The sequence below is a fragment of the Chiloscyllium punctatum genome, chromosome 34 (assembly GCF_047496795.1).
Source record: "Chiloscyllium punctatum isolate Juve2018m chromosome 34, sChiPun1.3, whole genome shotgun sequence".
NCBI classification, from domain to species: domain Eukaryota; kingdom Metazoa; phylum Chordata; class Chondrichthyes; order Orectolobiformes; family Hemiscylliidae; genus Chiloscyllium; species Chiloscyllium punctatum.
Genome location: NC_092772.1, coordinates 53,059,690 through 53,080,967, shown reverse-complemented (window position 1 = coordinate 53,080,967; position 21,278 = coordinate 53,059,690). Strand labels below are relative to the sequence as shown.

The 21,278-nt window shown below is 43.8% G+C and overlaps 1 pseudogene; it reads left to right on the top strand.

Moving 5' to 3' along the window:
- The first annotated feature begins 6,888 nt into the window (after positions 1 to 6,888).
- On the top strand, positions 6,889 to 9,783 carry LOC140458957 (dehydrogenase/reductase SDR family member 4 pseudogene; annotated as a pseudogene).
- Positions 9,784 to 21,278: the final 11,495 nt, after the last annotated feature.

Here is a 21,278-nt window from a genome sequence, read left to right as displayed (position 1 = left end):
TGTGACCAGTACCATTGGCAGGATTCAAAGAATATATTGTTCACTACTCCCAACTTCTCTTCCCTCCTACATGCCATCCTTAAATGCTTGGCAATGCATCCACATTTACACTTACGTTAGTTTTAAATGAAAACTGTTTTGTTTGAATTTTTTTGCACAAATACTGTTGTTCTACTGTTAATTTAGATGTTTCAATTTGTTAGTCAAGTGATTGATTTCATCTGACCATCACTAATGCATTTTGCCAGTTCATTTTCATTAATCAAATTTTTTTTGTGCATAAGTTAGTTCACTTCCTAATCAGCACTTTACTTTTTCTGAACCTCTAATAATTACTGAGTGTCCTACAAATCTAATTGTGGTCATAACTTAGTTCAAAACAATAGAAAAACAGCAGGCAGGAGGCCTGGAGTGGAGCTGAGTGGGATGACCAACAGATTGGAGGCCTGGAGCCGAGTGGCACGGCCAACAGATTGGAAGCTTGGAGCTGAGCAGAACGACCAGCAGATTGGAAGCCTGAAGCTGAGCAGAACAGCCAGCCATTTGGAGGCCTGGAGCTGAGCTGAGCAAGATGGTCAGCAGTTTGGAGGTTTTGTGCTGAGCGGTATGACCAGCAGTATGGAGGTCTGGAACAGTGTTGAGTGGGATGGCCAGCAGATTGGAGGCTTGAAGCTGAGCGGAACGACCAGCAGATTGGAGGCCTGAAGCTGAGCAGGACAGACAGCAGATTGGAGGCCCGGAGCTGAGCGGGATGACCACAAGATTAGAGGCCCAGAGCTAAGCATGATGGCAAGCAGGCTGGTAGCCTGAAGCTGAGGGGGATGACCAGCAGATTGGAGGCCCGCAACTGAGCAGGACGGCCAGCAGATTGGAGGCTGGAAGCTGAGCAGGACGGCCGAAAGGCTGGATGCCTTGAGTGGAGCTGAGCGTGACAGCTGTCAGGTTGGAGGTTCAAAGCAGAGCTGAGGGGGATGGCCAGCAGATTGGAGACCAGGAGCTGAGTGGTGCGGCCAGCAAATAGGAGGCTTGGAGCTGAGCTGAGCAGTGTGGCCAGCAAATTGAAGCTTGGAGCTAAGTTGAGCGGTGCGGCCAGCAAATTGGAGGCCTGGAGCTGAGTGGGACGGCCTGAAGGCTGAAGGCCCAGAAAGGAGCTGAACGGGATGGCCCACAGATTGGAGGCCAGGAGCTGAGGGGTACAGCCAGCAGATTGGAAGCCTAGAGCTAAGCGGTACAGCCAGCAGATTGGAAGCCCACAGCTAAGCAGGACAGCCAGCAGGCTGGAGGCCCAGAGTTAAGCAGAACAGCCAGCAGATTGGAGACCTGGAGATGAAAGGATGACCAGCAGGCTGGTGGCCTGGAGCTGTGTGTGACAACCAGCAGGCTGGAAGCCTGGAACTAAGCAGGATGGCCAGCAAATTGGAGACTTAGAGCTGAATGGGATGACCACACAAAGAGTGAACACTAATTACACTTATGATAATGCTCTTTCAATAATGAACTTAAGAAATCCTTTGACTAACGTTGATGTGAATTGTTCATCAAAACACAATAGCACAAAAAAAATCATTTCCTAGTCCTAATATTTGTGTACAAAATTATACCTTGAATCACACAATGTACACCTGATGTCTGTGAAGGACTCGGGTCGACTTTTACAAGAGATATATGGTAAAGTCCAGATTTATTGGCCAAAAATAGGGGATCGACTTTTACTCGACTATATAGAGTACTTCTCGTGCTTTCCATCTGCCAAGGATGGCATCTCCCAGCACTCTCAGCATAGCAACTGATCTATGAAAGCAGCTGCCTCCTAAACAAAGACACTTACTTCAAGATCAAAATACCAGATGCTCCACCTCATAATTTGCCCCCATCCACCAACACAAAATTTCATTGCAATAAAAAAAGCCTTCAGCTCATGGCAAAATATTACATCAAAAAATTCATCAAATTCCACATGGATTGATCATAAGCATCCTGGATAGTGAAGAATCTTCTGATGACTTGTTAATCACAAGTGGAGAGAAGCAAGGCTATCTGTTCCATTTTGTCTTGTTCAGCAGGTTCATGGCTATGCATCTTACTGAGAAGTGGTTGATGTTTTCAGTATGTGTTACGAGCACAGGAACAGGTTATTCAGCTTGTCACCCTGCTCTACCATTCAATATAATAAAGCTTGATCATCTGCTTTAATTTTTTTTCCCCTCACATGATCTACATCTCCCATTACATTGCAAAATATAGAGTTCCAAATACTCGTAACAATTTTTGTGCACCAGCAGGCTGGTGGCCTGGAGTTGAGCAGGACATCCAGCAGATTGGAAGCCTGGAGCAGAGCAAGATGGCCAGCAGATTGGAGTCTTAAAGCTGAGTGGAATGACGTTACGAAGAGTTACTAATTACATAATGATAATGCTCTTTTGATAATGAACTTAACGTTGGTGTGAATTGTTCATCAGAACACATAATAGCACAAAAAATTCATTTCCTTGTCCCAATATTCGTGTACAAGATTATACCTTGACTCACTATTGTTCACCTGATATCTGTGGAGGACTTGGGTTGACTTTTGTACTGTGCACAAAAATTGCTGATAAATATAGATTTCTAAATACTCATAATGTGATAATTATAATTTCCAATTATCAGCACAAAAATTGCTGCAAAATACTTACTACTGTGTCACGTAAGAGTAATACATAAAGACGAGTACAGTAATTAGTTCAAGACTGGAAGGTATTGACAAAATTATCATACTCAGCAGCACTCCTTCACTAGAGTTATTCACAATGATCTGGATATCATGTCAGCATTCCTTCAGAGGCAACAGAATGCTAATGTGATTAACTAAGAATTGGCCTCTCAGAGTATTGAGTACAGGAGTTGGGAGAAGAAAGTGAGAACTGCAGATGCTGGAGATCAGAGCTGAAAACGTGTTGCTGGAAAAGCGCAGCAGGTCAGACAGCATCCAAGGAGCAGGAGAATTGCCGTTTCGGGCATGAGGCCTTCTTCAGGAATCTTCAGGATTCCAGCAACATATTTTCAGTACAGGAGTTGGGAAGTCATGTTGCGACTGTACAGGACATGGTTAGGCCTCTGTTGGAATATTGCGTGCAATTCTGGTCTCCTTCCTATCGGAAAGATGTTGTGAAACTTGAAAGGGTTCAGAAAAGATTTACAAGGATGTTGCCAGGGTTAGAGGATCTGAGCTACAGGGAGAGGCTGAACAGGCTGGGGCTCTATAAGGCTGAGGGGTGACCTTATAGAAATTTACAAAATTCTGAGGGGCATGGATAGGATAAGTAGACAAAGTCTTTTCCCTGGGGTTGGGGAGTCCAGAACTACAGGGCATAGGTTTAGGGTGAGAGGGTAAAGATATAAAAGAGACCTAAGGGGCAACTTTTTCACGCAGAGGATGGTACATGTATGGAATGAGCTGCCAGAGGATGTGGTGGAGGCTGATACAATTGCAACCTTTAAGAGGCATTTGGATGGGTATATAAATAGGAAGGGTTTGGAGGGATATGGGCTGGGTGCTGGTAGGTGGCACGAGATCAGGTTGGGATATCTGGTTGGCATAGACAGGCTGGTCCGAAGGGTCTGTTCCCATGCTGTACATCTCTATGACTCTATGCTGTTCAGACGTGTTACTGCACATTCTGGCTTCTGACTCAAAAGGTAGGGACAGTATCATTCTGTTCCGAGAACCCTTTCCTGTGATCTTGTAGGCTTATGAGGGACATGCATGTAAAAAAAAAAGTAACCTTTTGAGTATACCCCAGATCAGATGGCAATATTAGGTTCCTAAAAAATGAGTCTCTGATGCTGCTTGACATCCCCAACATCCACACAGTACTAATGAGAAATAAAAGAATGGAGACAGAATATTTTGCCAGATGAGGGCTTGCCATAAAAAGCTTTTCTACAGCAAGTTAATTGAAGAATGCTGACATGGAGAGACCACAGTAAAGTGCATCAAGGATGTCCTGAAGACTTCAGGGAAGAATGTTATCTTTATAACTGAGAAATGGCACAAACCTGGCAAAAGGTAAATCACGATATATACCTCATAAATTCTGAGTCAAGATGCTACCTTCAGTAAATACTGGCCTGGAGAAATAGTATGCGACAACTCCAGAGTCACAAGCATCTCTTTTGCACCAACAATACACATGCAATAGATGTTCTAGTGCAAAATTTCAACAGCGATTTTCAAATACATTGTACTGGAAGGTTCAACTCCATGCACTCAAGTTGATGTTTTGATCATGGTGGGCATTGAACGGCAAACAGCTAAACTAATGGTAGGTCACTCCAATGAGCTCTGAAGAAGAATCACTGGAATGGAAATGTTAATTTTTTTCTCTCCACAGATGCTGCCAGAACCGTTGAGCTTTTTCCCCCCAGGTATTTTTGCTTTTGTTTGTTGTAGCTCATTCTACTAATGTAGAAACTAGTGACTACCAGCTACAACAGTAACACATCGCATGTGCACCATTCATTCACTCCATATTTAGTTTGACTAATTTCAAGTAGAGAAACTGCATTTAATAATTATTTGTCGTCTTATGAAGTGGTCAAAATACCTGAACATCATACTTAAATCACCGAGGTTCAGGTTAAAAAATTTGCCCAGCTTGGAGTGAGACAGGAAGACAAATATATAAACACAACAATTTTGAAATGTGTCCAGGTTGTCTTCCTTGTCTCTCAATTCCTGTTGGTGCTTTCTAGTGTCAACACGGTCTGTTATGAAATAATGCGATGATTTTGTTCCCATGCAAACGTACATTATAAGAAAATCGTGTAATAGCTAATGGGACTGGAATTGCATTATAGCCAGTACAGGTAAGAAAAAGTTGCATTGTACAAATGATGGTCTAGAACATAGAACATAGAACAATACAGCACAGAACAGGCCCTTCGGCCCACGATGTTGTGCCGAACTTCTAACCTAGATTAAGCACCCATCCATGTACCTATCCAAATGCCGCTTAATGGTCGCCAATGATTCTGACTCTACCACTCCCACGGGCAGCGCATTCCATGCCCCCACCACTCTCTGGGTAAAGAACCCACCCCTGACATCTCCCCTATACCTTCCACCCTTCACCTTAAATTTATGTCCCCTTGTAACACTCTGTTGTACCCGGGGAAAAAGTTTCTGACTGTCTACTCTATCTATTCCTCTGATCATCTTATAAACCTCTATCAAGTCACCCCTCATCCTTCGCCGTTCCAACGAGAAAAGGCCGAGAACTCTCAACCTGTCCTCGTACGACCTACTCTCCATTCCAGGCAACATCCTGGTAAATCTTCTCTGCACCCTCTCCAAAGCTTCCACATCTTTCCTAAAGTGAGGCGACCAGAACTGCACACAGTACTCCAACTGTGGCCTAACCAAAGTCCTGTACAGCTGCAACATCACTTCACGACTCTTGAATTCAATCCCTCTGCTAATGAACGATAATACTCCATAGGCCTTCTTACAAACTCTATCCACCTGAGTGGCAACCTTCAAAGATCTATGTACATAGACCCCAAGATCCCTCTATTCCTCCACCTGACTAAGAACCCTACCATTAACCCTGTATTCCGCATTCTTATTTGTTCTTCCAAAATGGACAACCTCACACTTGGCAGGGTTGAACTCCATCTGCGACTCCTCAGCCCAGCTCTGCATCATATCTAAGTCCCTCTGCAGCCAACAACAGCCCTCCTCACTGTCCACAACTCCACCTATCTTCGTATCATCTGCAAATTTACTGACCCACCCTTCGACTCCCTCATCTAAGTCATTAATAAAAATTACAAACAGCAGAGGACCCAGAACTGATCCCTGCGGAACTCCACTTGTAACTGGGCTCCAGGCTGAATATTTACAATCTACCACCACTCTCTGCCTTTGACCGGTTAGCCAGTTTTCTATCCAATTGGCCAAATTTCCCTCTATCCCATGCCTCTTGACTTTCCGCATAAGCCTACCATGGGGAACCTTATCAAATGCCTTACTAAAATCCATGTACACTACATCCACTGCTCTACCCTCATCCACATGCTTGGTCACCTCCTCGAAGAATTCAATAAGACTTGTAAGGCAAGACCTACCCTTCACAAATCCGTGCTGGCTGTCCCTAATCAAGCAGTGTCTTTCCAGATACTCGTAAATCCTATCCCTCAGTACTCTTTCCATTACTTTGCCTACCACAGAAGTAAGACTAACTGGCCTGTAATTCCCGGGGTTATCCCTATTCCCTTTTTTGAACAGGGGCACAACATTCGCTACTCTCCAGTCCCCTGGTACCACCCCCGTTGCCAGTGAAGACGAGAAGATCATTGCCAACGGTACTGCAATTTCCTCTCTTGCTTCCCACATAATCCTAGGATATATCCTCAATTCCTCAATCTCATTATAGCCAATTTGCATTGGATAAACATGTATTACAGCAGAACTGACTGTAGAGCCATCTCCCTCAGCCTCACCTGTACCCAGAAACTTATGCTAATAAGGTAATTATGTTAATGAGATGATTCATATGTTAATTATACCACTCCACCCTTAGCCACTGGAGTGGAGTTTCCAAACACCCCCCACTGCTCCCCCCCCCCCCCCAACCCAGCTTCATTTACTGAACCCCAGTTCAGTCAGACATCAGTGCGAGAAATTCATTTCCTGAACCCCAATTTATCCAGGGACTGCATCCTCAGGATTTCATTTAGTGATTGCTGGCTTATCCAAGCATTTTAGTCCTGTCTCCTTCCTCTTGATTTTTGGATCTTTCAGTAGACCAAGATCAAGCCTTGTGATGTTAATCCTTCCTATGACAGACATTAATTGGCCAGGAGAGTTAGTCATGGATCCAACTGATTGAGACATGACTGCGCCCAATGGCATTGCAGCCACTGAGCATCAAATCTGACTTCCTGGTCGGTACAGGCAGATAAATTTGATTGCAAACTTTAACTGTGTATCTCTCTTCCCATTGATCTTGTCAACCTGCTGAATTCTTGCAACACTTTCTGTTTTCTCCTCATTGCTTCCACATTATAGGGCTAGAGGTACTGAGTGGCAAAGTTGCCATGGTTACTGCTTCTACCCAAGGGACTGGTGTGTCATCGCTGAGCACTGAACGGAGCACAAATTATGATCAGCAGCCACAAGAAAGCCAATGTAGATAGGGCCCTGAAACAGCTGCAGGCTGTGGTGTTTATGTTTAGGGCATGGTCTGCCATTATAATAAGATGGAAGACTGCAAGGCAACAGTCAATGGGATGCTGAGATGCCAAAAACTGTTGACATCCTGGAGTTCAATGCTGCAGTCCACCCTGTTATGGGAGGGTTTTGGATTGCTCAGAGGAAGGCGGGACAAAATTTTCAAGATTAACTTGAAAGCAGCTTTCCTCCTGGCTCAGCAAGTTGTGCCTTCTGTGGTGCAATGAAGCAGTGGCTCCTTTGTCTTGGTGAGCTCCCATATTGGCCATTCTGTACCATCAGCCCTACAGTGTTAGTAAGATGGCTCTAATGGGCCTAACCAACATACAGGCCAATAAACTGGCCTCTTCCAACATGAGTGTCAACTGTCTGGTTCAAGGTGGCATTAGGACCCAGTTCAGCTCTATTTTTTTGTCAGACAAGACTATTTGCAAGCAATTTGAGGTACCATACTCCAAATTGGTGAGTCAGAGGATGCAGCATACATCACTGGAGGTCAGAGCTTTCCACTGCTGACTTTGAGGTGATTGTAGGCTATGGGAATGCTTTCCTCAACTTTCAATCCAGTTGCCTTCTAGGAATATTCATGTTTACCTCAGCTTTTTAGACTTCTATTTGCCTTCTTACTGACTGACATAAATGCATTCTTTGTACTCTTACACATCTACCACTCTTTCACCCTCCACTATTTCCCAACCCTATAAGTCTCAGAGATTATGCATTCCTTTTGCTCTGAGCACTTGCATTTCCTTCACCTCCTCCATTGCTGGCTGTGTCTATAACGATCTAATATATATCTGGATGAATCACAGCTTGATATGGCAACTGCTCTGCCCAGGACTCTAAGAAACAATAGAGTTTCGAACACAGTGCAGTCCATCAGACAAGCCAATCTTCCATCTACTGACTCCATCTATACTTCTTGCTACCTCGGGAAGGCAGCCAACATAATCAAAGACTCCTCCCACCTTGGTTATGGTCTCTTCCAACTTCCTCATTCAGGCCGAAGATACAAAAGCTTAAATACATGTACCAACAGACTCAAGAACAGCTTCTTCCTCACTGTGTTTAGACTTATGAATGGACCTCTTGGATTTTAAATTTAATGTAGATGTTTGCATTGATTCGTCCCTCCCTCTATTACCCATGTTTAAAAAAAAGAGGATCCCCCGTGAACTAAAATCAAAACAAGGGCAAAGACTGCCTCGTCCTATCATCTGGAAAAAGGAGTGAGAAAAGTGGTGTAACCTGGTTTTTAGAAACTTCTAGTGGGTAAATAAAACCCCTGACACACTTTTTAAAAAAAATCAACAAGTAACAATTTAGGTATCGAACTGTAACAGTGAACAAACTGACTATTAACTATTCCCGAATAAAGCAAGATTCTAATGGTATGCTGTTCCAATAACTACATTCATGTCCAAAAAAGTCGAATTTAGTCTCTCAAAATTACAGCCATGTTACATCATTCAGAATGTTCTGCACCTCCTCTACCATTTTGTCTGTCAGGAGTGTCTTCGCCATTGGTTTCTTCTGTCAGTAACGTCTTTGCCATTGGTACTGTTATTGCTTAGACGGTGATTTCTCGAAGACGTCGATGATTGAGAGCCAGTGATTCTCTCTCAAAAGCTGAGGGCTGTTTGCTCTAGCAGATGGCAGTTAGCTCTGGGCTCTTTGTCCAACTGCCCCTTTCTTTTATACCCATGATGACATATCAATATTTCTTACAATAGGATTGGCCCAATGTTGTCAAACATGTTAGATTTAAATTTATTAGGTTTTTGGTATCTAAGTGCCTGGTTCAAACTGATTGACCAAATTCAAAGACCTGTTGCCTTAATAAGAACTGCTCCACGGCCTGCTAACTGTATAGCCTTTCGATATAAATGTTTCAGTTTGGGTGCTCTCTGTGCACCTGCATCCCCCAAACTACTGCTCACAGACACCTCGAAGCACTGACAAAGCATCATATTTTAAAGGGACCACACTGCTTTCCCCCCTAGCATTTTTTAAACTTTTTTTTTGCAATTTTACAAACATGAAGTTCTAACTTCCTGCCTCCCAATCCACAACCACTCTACCCAACTTTGTTTCTCCCTTATGCACTTTGTATGGTATGGTCTGCCTGTACTGCAAGTCAAAACTTTTCACTACACATGGATACATGTGACAATAATAAACCAAATCAAATACCAGCAATTCCCTCCCAAAAATGTTTATCTTTTGTTCCTTCATTAAGATGCTCATTAACATTTACTTCTGTGAACAAATTCTCCTGATATCAATTCGCAGGGTTCATTAATCCTGTCTGATATTTTCTCCTGTGAAATGTTGCCAGAGATTTTACACAGCAAAAGATGACATAAACATGTTCTGATGGGATTCTATTTTTACAATAGCATAGTTAGTATGTAATTGTTCTGAAAAAGCGAGACAAATTGATTGAAAACTTGAAACAATCTCTTGGGAGTATTCTGAAGTAAAGGGAATTTTGGAAGATCATAAGTGCATGCGTCCTTTTTGATTCTCAGGATGCAGATCATCAGATCCTGAGCAACTGTCAGCTCTAACATAAACATCAAACATATTCAGCTGAAGGTTTTCCATGACCTTATATTAAAATCTTGTTTCCACGCGGCAGAGATTGAAGAAGGTATTGTTGGAGGAATCTTGACTAATAAAGCATTTAAAATGCATTGTTGTATAAAATTCATTAGCTACAAAAGTTTACTGTAGAACCTCGATTATCCAAATACCAATTATCCGAAAATCAGATTATCTGAAGGAGATCTTGAGGTCCCGATAGAAACATTACATCAAAGATGTGTTTCCAACAGTGATTGTCTCTTTAGTTTACAATGATTAAACAGGCACCATCTCCAAATGACTGACCTCGCCCTCTCTCTCTCCCCACACTTTCTCTAGAGTTCTACACAGGGGTGTATACTCCAACCACCTCCCCCCCCCCCACCATCCCAGGAATAATCTCTCCAACACTGTCCTGTGCAGGGCAAAGGTGGAACCTGTCAAAAAACTGCAGTAAAAAGTTGTGAGAGTGTGTGCTATTTGGAGACTTACCCCACAAAGGCAGCTGCAGCAGCAGCAGTCTTGTTGGTGTACAGTCCGGAAGCCCTGGAAAGGCGGAGGGGGTAGACAGGGAGGTGGGGTGGCAAGGGCTGTTTCGGGGGCGCTATTGGACCAGGTTGGGGGGGGGTCGGGTTAGATGGGTTTAGGCGCGGTGTTTGACCGGGTTTGGGGAGGGGTCAGGTTTGGACCGGATTGGGAGTGTTGAGTGGGAGCAGGTTTGGACCAGTTTGAAGGCGGGGAGGTGGGTTTGGGCCTGGTTGGGGTGGGGGTTGGACCTGGTTGGGGTCACGGTTGGACCGGATTGGGGGCAGGGGGTGAGGTTGGACTGGTTGGGAGCGGGAGGCGGATTTGGGGTGTGGTTGGACTAGGTTGGGGGTGAGGGTGAACCTGGTTGGGGTGGGAGGTGGGGTTGGTCGTGGCTGGGGATGGGGCTCTGGGGGCGGGCAGGGGGTGTTGGGGGCGGGGTCTCACAAGCTTTGTGCTGGGGGTGCAGAGCAGTGTTGGGCCAGGTTATGGGGGCAGTGCTGGACTGGGGGGAAAGGGGAGGGGAGGCGGTGCCTCGCGCAATGTGTGCTGCCTCATCTCAAGATCGGGAAGCAGACTTTAAAACTCCGAGCCCCATAAAAAAAAGCATTTAATCAATTTTCCAAATAGTCGATTATCCAAACGAAATAGTGCCCGCCCACCTCGTTCAGATAATTGAGGTTCCACTGTCTTGTCAAAACACGTGGCACTGGAAAAGCATAGCTGAACAGACAGCATCCACAGAGTCATAGAGATGTACAGCATGAAAACAGACCCTTCGGTCCAATCTGTCCATGCTGACCAGATATCCCAACCCAATCTAGTCCCACCTGCCAGCACCCGGCCCATATCCCTCCAAACCCTTCCTATTCATACACCCATCCAGATGCTTCTTAAATGTTGCAATTGTACCAGCCTCCACCACTTCCACTGGCAGCTCATTCAATACACGTACTACCCTCTGCGTGAAAAAGTTGCCCCTTAGGTCTCTTTTATATCTTACCCTTCTCACCCTAAACCTATGCCCTCTAGTTCTGGACTCCCCAATCCCAGGGAAAAGACTTTACCTATTTACATTATCCATGCCCCTCATAATTTTGTAAACCTCTATAAGGTCACCCCTCTGCCTCTGATGCTCCAGGGAAAACAGCCCAGCCTGTTCAGCCTCTCTCTATAGCTCAAATCATCCAACCCTGGCAATATCCTTGTAAACCTTTTCTGAACCCTTTCAAGTTTCACAACATCTTTCCGATAGGAAGGAGACCAGAATTGCATGCAATCTTTCAACAATGGCCTATCCAATGTCCTGTACAGCCGCAACATTACCTCCCAACCCTTGCATTCAATACTCTGACCAATAAAGGAAAGCATACCAAATGCCTTCTTCACTATCCTATCTACCTGTGACTCCACTTTCAAGGAGCTATGAATCTGCACTCCAAGGTCTCTTTGTTCAGCAACACTCCCTAGGACCTGCTAAGATTTGCATTCCGAAAATGCAGCACCTTGCATTTATCTGAATTAAACTCTATCTGCCACATCTCAGCCCATTGGCCTATCTGGTCAAGATCCTGTCGTAATCTGAGGTAACCCTCTTCGCTCTCCATTACACCTCCAATTTTGGTGTCATCTACAAACTTATTAACTATACCTCTTATGCTCGCATTCAAATCATTTATGTAAATGACAAAAAGTAATGGAGCCAACACCGATCCTTGTGGCACTTCACTGGTCACAGGCCTCCAGTCTGAAAAACAACCCTCCACCACCACCCATTGTCTTCTACCTTTGAGTCAGTTCTGCATCCAAATGGCTAGTTCTCCCTGTATTCCGTGAGAGTTGATGTCTCAGGCATAAGCCCTTCATCAGATCATTCCCATTGCCACACGTTTTGATTCTGATCTCCAGCATCTGCAGCCCTCAATTTCTCCTACAAAAATTTAATGTTTACACCCATTGTGAATGAATACTCTATAATATGAAGAAACCTTTTTTTAATGTGAAAACAACTAATTTAGTCTAAGTTTAACTATACACAACTCACATCAGTGTTTTTCAGTACTGAAGCCTGATCACTCTCCCTCCAAGTCTCTGATACATCGGTTCTTTTGCATCATTCGTATAAGAGGTGTTGTCCACACAATCCTAAATATTAAACCTCTCAAACTCTCCTGCGACAGAATGTAATTTCAACTGAGGCAAGACCATTCCTAATTACTGCACTGATTTCAACCTGCATTAATAGAGCTATACACCTCTTTTGACTTTCTTCCTATCTTTCTGATTTGTCAAAAAACCTTGAATGTTTCGTTCAAAATCTTTACATCAGAGGAGGATGTCAGTCAGGTCACTGCATCTGGACCAGACTTCTGGATGATCAGTTTGCCTATTGACGTAACCCTATGCATTCTTCTTTATCAGATGATAATCTAATTTTCTCTTGAACACCTTTATTAATTCTGCTTCCACCATATTCTCAGGCAAGGCATTTCAGATCTTAATCACTCAATGTGTGAAAAAATTTCTATCAAATCTCCAATGCTTCTTTTGTCAATTCTTTTAAAGCTGTGCATTTTTCAACTCTTCCAGTTATGGGAGCAGATTTTCTTTTCTGACTGTGTTTAGACTGCTCATAATTTTGAATATCTAGATCAAGGTGTGGACAAAGGAGCCCTACCAAAATGGAAAACAATGGGTATCAGGGGGCAAACTCTCCGGTGGCTAGGGTCATATCTGACACATATGCAGATGGTTGTGTTTGTTGGAGGTCAGTCAGCTCAGCTCCAGGATATTTCTATACGAGTACCTCAGGGTAGTGTCCCAGGCCCAATCATCATCAGCTGCTTCAAAGAACATCCTTTTCTCATGATGTGCAAGACCATCAGCTGCTTCATTATAGGGTCAGAGGTGGAAATGGACTACCCAATATACCATACCTCAGGCCATCCTCGCCTGCAATATATGAGTTAGGCATTTGCCAAATCATATGAGTACCTGCTGTGTACGTGGTGGATAGTGTTCCCACATTTGATGGTAGCATCCATGCTGATGATCTGAAATGTCTTGCAGAGGTTGCCATGACAGGGTTGTGTGGTGTTGTTTTCGATGTTGTTCTAAAGGCTAGGTAGTTTGCTGTGAATAATGGTCTGTTTAAGATTTGAGTGCGAGATGTGGGGGTATAAGGATGATCCTGGCGAGATGTTCATCATCATCAATGATATGTTGAAGGCTGTGAAGAACGTGGCCTGGTTTGTCCACTCTAGGGAAGTGGTGGAGGATGAACTTTATCAGTTGTACCCTGCGTCCATCTTCTGAGGAGTCGTCACAGTTTTTCACTGTGGCATGTCGGAACTGGCGATCGGAGTTGAACATCGTCCTTATGGGGGCATCTTTCTGCATCTTTAGGTGTCTGTCGCATTCTGCTTCACCTGAGCAGATCCTGTGTACGCACAGGGCTTGTTTTCAGGGAATGGCTTCTTTAACATGTTTAGGGTGGAAACCAGAGACGTGTAGCATCATGATGTTAACGTCGGACTTGCAGTTGAGTGAGGCATTGAGGTGTCCATCTGTAATGGAGACATGTGTCGAAAGATGAGACTGATTCTGAAAAGTAATCCATTGTAAATCTGATGTGGCATGAAACCAGTTGAGATCATTGTGCAGTCACTTCAGTTATTCCTTGCTGTGAGTCCAGAGGAACAAAATGTATCTAGTGTATAGCACTGGTTGGAGGTCCTGCACAGCAAAGGAGTCTTGCTTGAACTTGTGCATGAAAATGTTGGGATATTAGGGTGCAAACTTTGTCCCCATGGAGATTCCATGTGTCTGGATAAAGAGCTGGTTGTTGAAGGTGAAGGCATTATGGTCGAAGATGAAGCAAATGAGTTGTTGGATGGTGTCTGGAAATTGACAGTTGTTATTGAATATTAAGACTGCAGCATCAATGTTGGGGGGTGCTGGTGTAATGTGCTGAAATGTCCACTGTGATGAGGAATGTTCCTGGTTCGACTAGTGAGCGGGTGCTGAGTTTCTGATAGAAGTCAATAGTGACAGAAGCTGGGGGTTCCTGATACAATGGGTTTCAAGATGCCCTTGACATAGCCAGACAAGTTCTCATCCAGGTCCCATTACCTGATATAATGGGATGTCCAGATATATTGATATTATGTGTCTTCAGAAGGCAGTAGAAGTTTCCTACACAAGTACGTGGGATGAGAGTGCTTAGAATACTCTGAAGGTCTGGATCAAAGGTCTTGATCAGTCTGTTGAGTTGACAGGTAGGTTCTTTGGCCAGATCAGCAAGTAGTTTTAATAGAGTCATAGAATCCCTGAAGTGTGAAAACAGGCTCTGCTGCCCAACAAGTCCACAATGACCCTCCAAAGAGTAACCCACCTAGACCCACTCCCCTACATTTACCCCTGACTAATGCACTCAACCAACAGATCCCTGAATACTATGCACAATTTAGCACGGCCAATTTATCTAATCCGCACATCTTTGGATTTGTGGAGGAAACCCACACAGACATGGGGAAAATGTGCAAACTCCATTTAGACAGTTGCCTGAGGTGGGAATCAAACTTGATTGTTCAGTTGTTGGTATGCTTCTTTCCGTTCTACTCCATTAGACAATGGCTCCTCTTTTATCTGTTGGTTTGATGACAATGTTGCGGTGGGTCTTGAGAGCATGATGGCATTGCATTGTTTTTGGGTAATGTTCTGCATTCTTTTGTGAGCATGGCTGATGAATCTGGTGTTATTGCATCTCCCGACGGGTTCAGCATACATGCTGAGCCTGGGACTGCAGCCTTCTGGAGGTGTCCAATTCGACTCATGTCTCACTGGGTTCACTGCTGACATTTTGGGGTTTGTGGAACAACTCCTCGAACCTCATTCTTCTGATAAGTTCCTCTGTGTCTGCTGTAAGATCAATGGGGTCCATTTTGGTGCTGGGACAGAAATTGAGCTCTCGGCTGAGAACTTTGATTTTGTCCAGTTGAAGGGTGTGGGCAGACAAACTGTTGACTGATTTCTTTGTGGTAGTACTGGTTTCAACTATGGTATGGGGGAGGCTTGGTTACTGCTGGTGGTGATACAAAGTTTCTCCAGTATCTTGTTCTTGGTGTGCACGTAGGTGGTGTAGTTCTGTTGCCTTGTCTGCTCGGAAGTGACTCATAGCTTGTTGGCGGTTTCCTGAGTGCAAGCTGCGAATATGGACTCTTATCGTGGAAATTAAACCGACTCGACTCAAATACTACCAAGAGCAAAGAAACAGTTTACTTTTAACCTCTGCTGGGAACCCGATACATTGGCAAGATGCCTCATGTAAGGGGCGTCTGATAGCTTTCACTTATTCACTTTATACTATAACTTGCTTCTCCTTATCAACACCTCAAGGCCAGGAGCCTGGAACATTCGAGTTCCTTTCCATATATGGAGTTGTTTTTCTCATTCCTTGAATGTTGATATTGTAGTTTACTGGCCTTGTAATTCTGCAGTTAGGCCGGTTTAACTTTACATTTTTTCTGTCTGTCTGCAATACTTTGCAAGGCCCTTACTTCTTTGTTTCCCTATGCTTTTATAGATTTCACAATAAATGTTAATTTTCCATTACATTTCCCCTCTTTTTGTCATTTTATGACAATAATGACATAAAAAAATATACAGAGCCAGATAGTTATACATCAAACTGCTTAGGGAGCACCAGGCCTTTCCTCAGACACTAACTACCTGTAACACAGCTTTCTGGTGGTGTCGTCACTTGCTCTGGTGTGCCCTGTCCATAGCCTATTTTCACACATCACACACTTCAAAATTATGGTATGGTGGGATCCATGCAATCAGAGTTTCCTGCTGTGGGGCCTCTGATTGTTTTACCATATGGTATCCCACTGTACTCATAAGCTAATGCCGTAGGCAGGTACACAAGCAGGTCCTATACAAAGCACTATGATTATTACCAGTTCTACAACTAGTAGAACGTGTAGGATCCAATAACCCCATCCTCCCCAAAGGAAGGTAAGCCATTGAAACCAGGAGTCATCTGCTGGGGGAGACGGTCTTATTGCCACCTTCATATAACTTATTACAGTAGTGATATTCTGGGACATATCAGGAATATGAAAACAGCATGAGGTACCTAACATTTTGCAAATGCCCCCTCTCTTGGCCGTCATATGTCTAGTACTAATCGATTTTGTATCACTGCTTCCCTTACCGCCATCAACTCAGTATTAATGAGTGTTAGATCTTCCTCTGTCTCATTTCCGAACAGTAATACACTATATGCAAGGCCATTAATCTTGTTTATTGCCACCGTTGTCCCTGTTCCCAAGAGAACAGACCACCCAATGTTCACTCCTGGTGTGGTCCAGAGGCCTGCGAGTGTGTACCCATTCCAATGCCGTGGGATGTCCCTTCGAGTTCACCCGTTACTGGCCTTTGGAATGAACACTGTCATGCCAGTGGACAGTACCATGGGGTAGCAGCACCCCTTCCATCCCAGGGGAGTACCCTTTCTCTCCACAGGCCCTTTTATACCTGCCATCATGGTCTGATTATTGATAAATGAACAAGTAATGTTGATGATTGTAACATTTGCATAGGTTGCTGAGCAAGAGTCATTGTTCAAGTACAGCGTCGTAGTTCTCTTGGAGATGCCTAAATGGAATCTCCCCTGATATGGAAGGCTGTGGTCAGCAGCATGTCCACTATATGGAAGGCTGTGGTCAGCAGTGTGACAGCATTTGGATTGCAGTTAGCCTTGAGTTCTGGTGGTGGCGTGAGATTTGCTCTAATTGCTCCCACTATCAAAGTCAGGGTAGTCGCTGCCCGCAGAAGCAGGCAGCTAGCATTTCTTGCCAGGCTCTCTGTAATTGGTTCGGCAGTCCACCATAGGGTTGTGTGCAAACATATCCAACAAGGACAGCCAACCTCTAATTTCTGATGTTGTATTAGGGCCAAAGCACATGCTCTTTTCCCTTCACATCTAGCAATGGCCCTTCGCACCTCCCAACCTACTGGCGTCGCATTTACGCCATTTATCTCATGAAGGGCCAATTCCACTACCGAGTTACACTCGCACCTGAGCCCCGGCCAACTCCCTCCAGATTCTGGCATGACATAAATGCCCTCTGCTCTGCTTGGCAACTGTACTACTATAGTCACCTGTCTATAGATGTCGGCGAAGGGTCTATCTATTCCACACCACCAGGCTCCCTCATCACGCTTCTGAGTCTTGGTTATTATTACCCGTACCCTGGCACCTCCTTCCTTGATAATAGAATACCAACTTCCTGTGCCAGGTGTCCCTATAGCCGTAGTGGCTACTATTAAGTGCCAGTCACTGAGACCACAATGATTTCTGCATAAATATTTATTGTCCCATTTATAGTCGTCCTGGTTACTAAACGGTCATGGGTCACATGTAAAGGTCCCCTTAGCACTCTCGGTTAAGATTATCTTCTGCAGCTGTATCCCAGACGGCCCTGCCCTTATGATGAGTCTTGCCAGGGCATTAACTGATAGTGTGAGCTGGGACAGCCCCACATTTATATGAGGTATGTAGCAACATTACAATCCCTACGTATATAAGTCCAATCTGGTTATCGGAGTTTCACTACTTGCACTTTTTAGTTCCAGAGCCGTCTGATGTCTCCTCAGGTCCAGCTACCCGTTTGCAATGGCTGGTGTGTATCCATGTGGCTCTTTCACGATCTTAACATCTGTCTGTGTTGTAAGGAGCACTTGAAATGGCCCCAGCCACCTCTTCGTCTTCCAGCTTTTCCTCCTGAAGTCTTTCACCACTATCCAGTTTCCAGGTTCTAGATCATGCAGCTTCCCTTTTGCCCTTCATGGTCCATGGCCGGTGGACCAACATCGAGTACCCTTCTGGTTCTACAACTTCAACCGATAGTGCTTGCAGAACTACCTGGTTGTGATCGTACATCAGTACTCTCACCATCCGACTCATCGTCTGTCGTGGAGTCATCACGGGCAGGCCCTGGATGCCTTTCCATCTTGCAGTGGACGTCCTTCTTTTGGGCTTCTTGCTTCTATGTTGCAGGTATGAAGTGCTACCAGTGATTCAGCAGACCCTAAGGCGGCAGCTACTGACTTGGGATCTTCACCACACAGATTCCATAGGGGGGCTGTTAGTCTTGGAGGGCAGCCATCAAGGTCAGGATCTGGAACAAACTTAAGATACTGTACAGCTTCATTAGGTTGGTTTCCACACACATCTGCATGTGCCCTAGTGTTTATACACATATTTGATCTATCTTTTACTTGAGATTTCCTTTCCGATATCAGCCTCAGTCTTCCACATGTTATAAGTACTCCAATTCACAGGTTCTACTTTTCCCTTCCGTCTCTCCTTCTCTCCTCCAACCGTTACCTCAGTATTTCCAACTGCCTTTTACACAAACTTCCTCCCTCTGGAAAACCATAATCCTTGATCCACAATTCTAACTGCTTTACATACTCTGGGCTGGAATTATTTAACATTTATTATATTGTTGGTTGACCATTCCAAGTCCTCTGTGGACCCGCTTTTTGTTTGCTCTTGCTGGAGCCCATTTTCAGTGTTATAGGAAAGGTGTTCAGCTCTCTCTCTCTCTTTCTCTCGCATGCGGTATCGTTATCTTATTTTTGCCAATATGACTTGCTTTTACCTCCAGAGATCCCCTCTCATTGGGCACGTCCACCTCACTGCCTTGGTTTTCGTAAACCAAGAAACCATATACCTGGAATGTCTTTGATGAGTCCAACTCAGCCAAATCTAAAACCACCCTTAAACTTGCTGTCTCTTAAATACTCTAGAGACGGCAATCCTTTCCTTTGAGTTTTACTTGACTACGGCGCGAGAGTTCACTGGACCCTCCTCCGATTTATTTATTCTCTTAGAACGAGTCTTTATGTAGGATTACTTAAGCCACGACTCTTACCCTGACCCTATTTGATTCGGACCCTGGTGCCGGGGTGATCCACAAATTCCCAGCCCTTTCGCGCAAAGCGGTCAATTTAGTGCTCAAGATGAAGTGAAAGTCCTTCAAGGCTCTGGCGCCTATGCCTCCTGGGAATCATCAGAATCTTACCCAGTCACGGGATCCTGGACGAGCCCCCAACTTTACTGTCATGAAAATTAAATTGACTCAACTCAAATGCTAGCAAGAGCAAAGAAAAAGTTCACTTATTCCCTTTATACTATAATTCGCTTCTCCTTGTCAACACCTCAAGGCCAGGAGCCTTTCCATATATGGAGTTGTTTTTCTCATTCCTTGACTGTTGTTATGATAATTTACTGGGCTTATATGTCTGCAGTTAGGCCGGTTTAACTTTACATTTTTTTCTGTCTGTAATACTTTGCAAAGTCAGGCCCTTACTTCTTTGTTTCCCTATGCTTTTATAGATTTCACAATAAATGTTAATTGTCCATTACACTATCTCAATTTCAAGGTTGTGGCGTCTGCTGTACAAAATAATTGAGGTGTGTGCAAGAGTGTGTGACTGCAGAATCTCTCAGTGTAGTATATGTTATAACTTGAATTGAGTGGGCTCCTCATCTGTAGTCATTTCCAGATTTTCTTTTCTTTCTTGCATCTGTGTCAGAAAATTGATGTCTGTGTCAATATGCTGATCTTCTTGGAGATCCTCTCCAATGTGAGCCAGCAGTTTGTGATGTCAATGGTAGCCAAGATGTGGCGGTATTGGTGTTGGACTGGGGTGGACAAGTTCAGAAGTCACACAACACTAGGTTATAGTCCAAAAAGTTTATTTGAAATCGCAAGCTTTCATCAGATGAAGTGAGAGAGAAACACTGAGAAAACACAATTTATGGGCAGAGACATCAAGGGCAAGCAAGATCAAAAGATCATACAAATGGTATGAGCAGATTACCAAATAATAAGTCTCTGAAGATGACCAAGAGTGTTAGACAGTGAGAGTAAAGTGTCAACAGCTGAATAACAAGTGAAGGGTTGACTTATAATCCAATTAAGTGAGGCAGAGAGATAATTTTGAAAAAAATTAAAAGTAAGGTGGCGCTGAAGATAAAGTAAATGACTGGAATAACATGGAACAAAAACAGAAGCTGCTGGAAAAGCCCAGCAGGTCCAGCAGCATCTGTGAAGAAAAAACAGAGGAATGGTCACTGAACCCAAAACATTTACTCTGAAATAGGAAGAGGAAAATATCACTGATAGGTATTGTCTATATGCCACTAAATAATAACATCATGTTGGGGTAAGTAATAAATAAAGAAATAACTGAAGTATGTCAAAATGGTATGGCAATTATCTTTTGGAGGGGGAGTGGGGGGGTGGGGGGCTGGGGTGATTGTTAATCTACATATGGATTAGTCAAACCAAGTCAGTCAAGGTAACCTTGAGGAGAAATTCATAACATGTAGTTGTGCCACCTTGCTAGAACAGTATGTAATGGAAACAACGAAGAAGCAAACTATCCTGGATCTGGTCCTGTATAATGAGAAAAGAATAATGAATGATCTCATAATTACGGATCCTCTTGGGAAGAGAGAGTACAATATGGTAGAATTTACAAAGCAGATGAGGAGGGAAAATCCAAAACTTCAATAAAGGAGACGACAATGAGGGGGAATTCCCTAAGGTAGACTGGGAGCAAAGATTATATGGTGGGAAAGTGGAGGATTTTCAAAGTGATGTTTTATAGTGCTCAGCACAAGTATATGCCAGTGAAAAGGAAGGACTGTAGGAAAAGGGATAATTGATCATGAATAACTAAGGGAATAAAGGAGGGTATCAAATTGAAAGCTAATGCATACAAAGTGGCAAAGGTTATTGGGAAACTAGAGAATTGGGAAATCTTTAAAACTCAATAGAAAGTCAAGAACAAAGCTATAAAGGTAAGATAGATTACAAGAATAAACTAGCTCAGAAAATAAAAGCAGATAACAAATGTTTTTACAAATATTTAA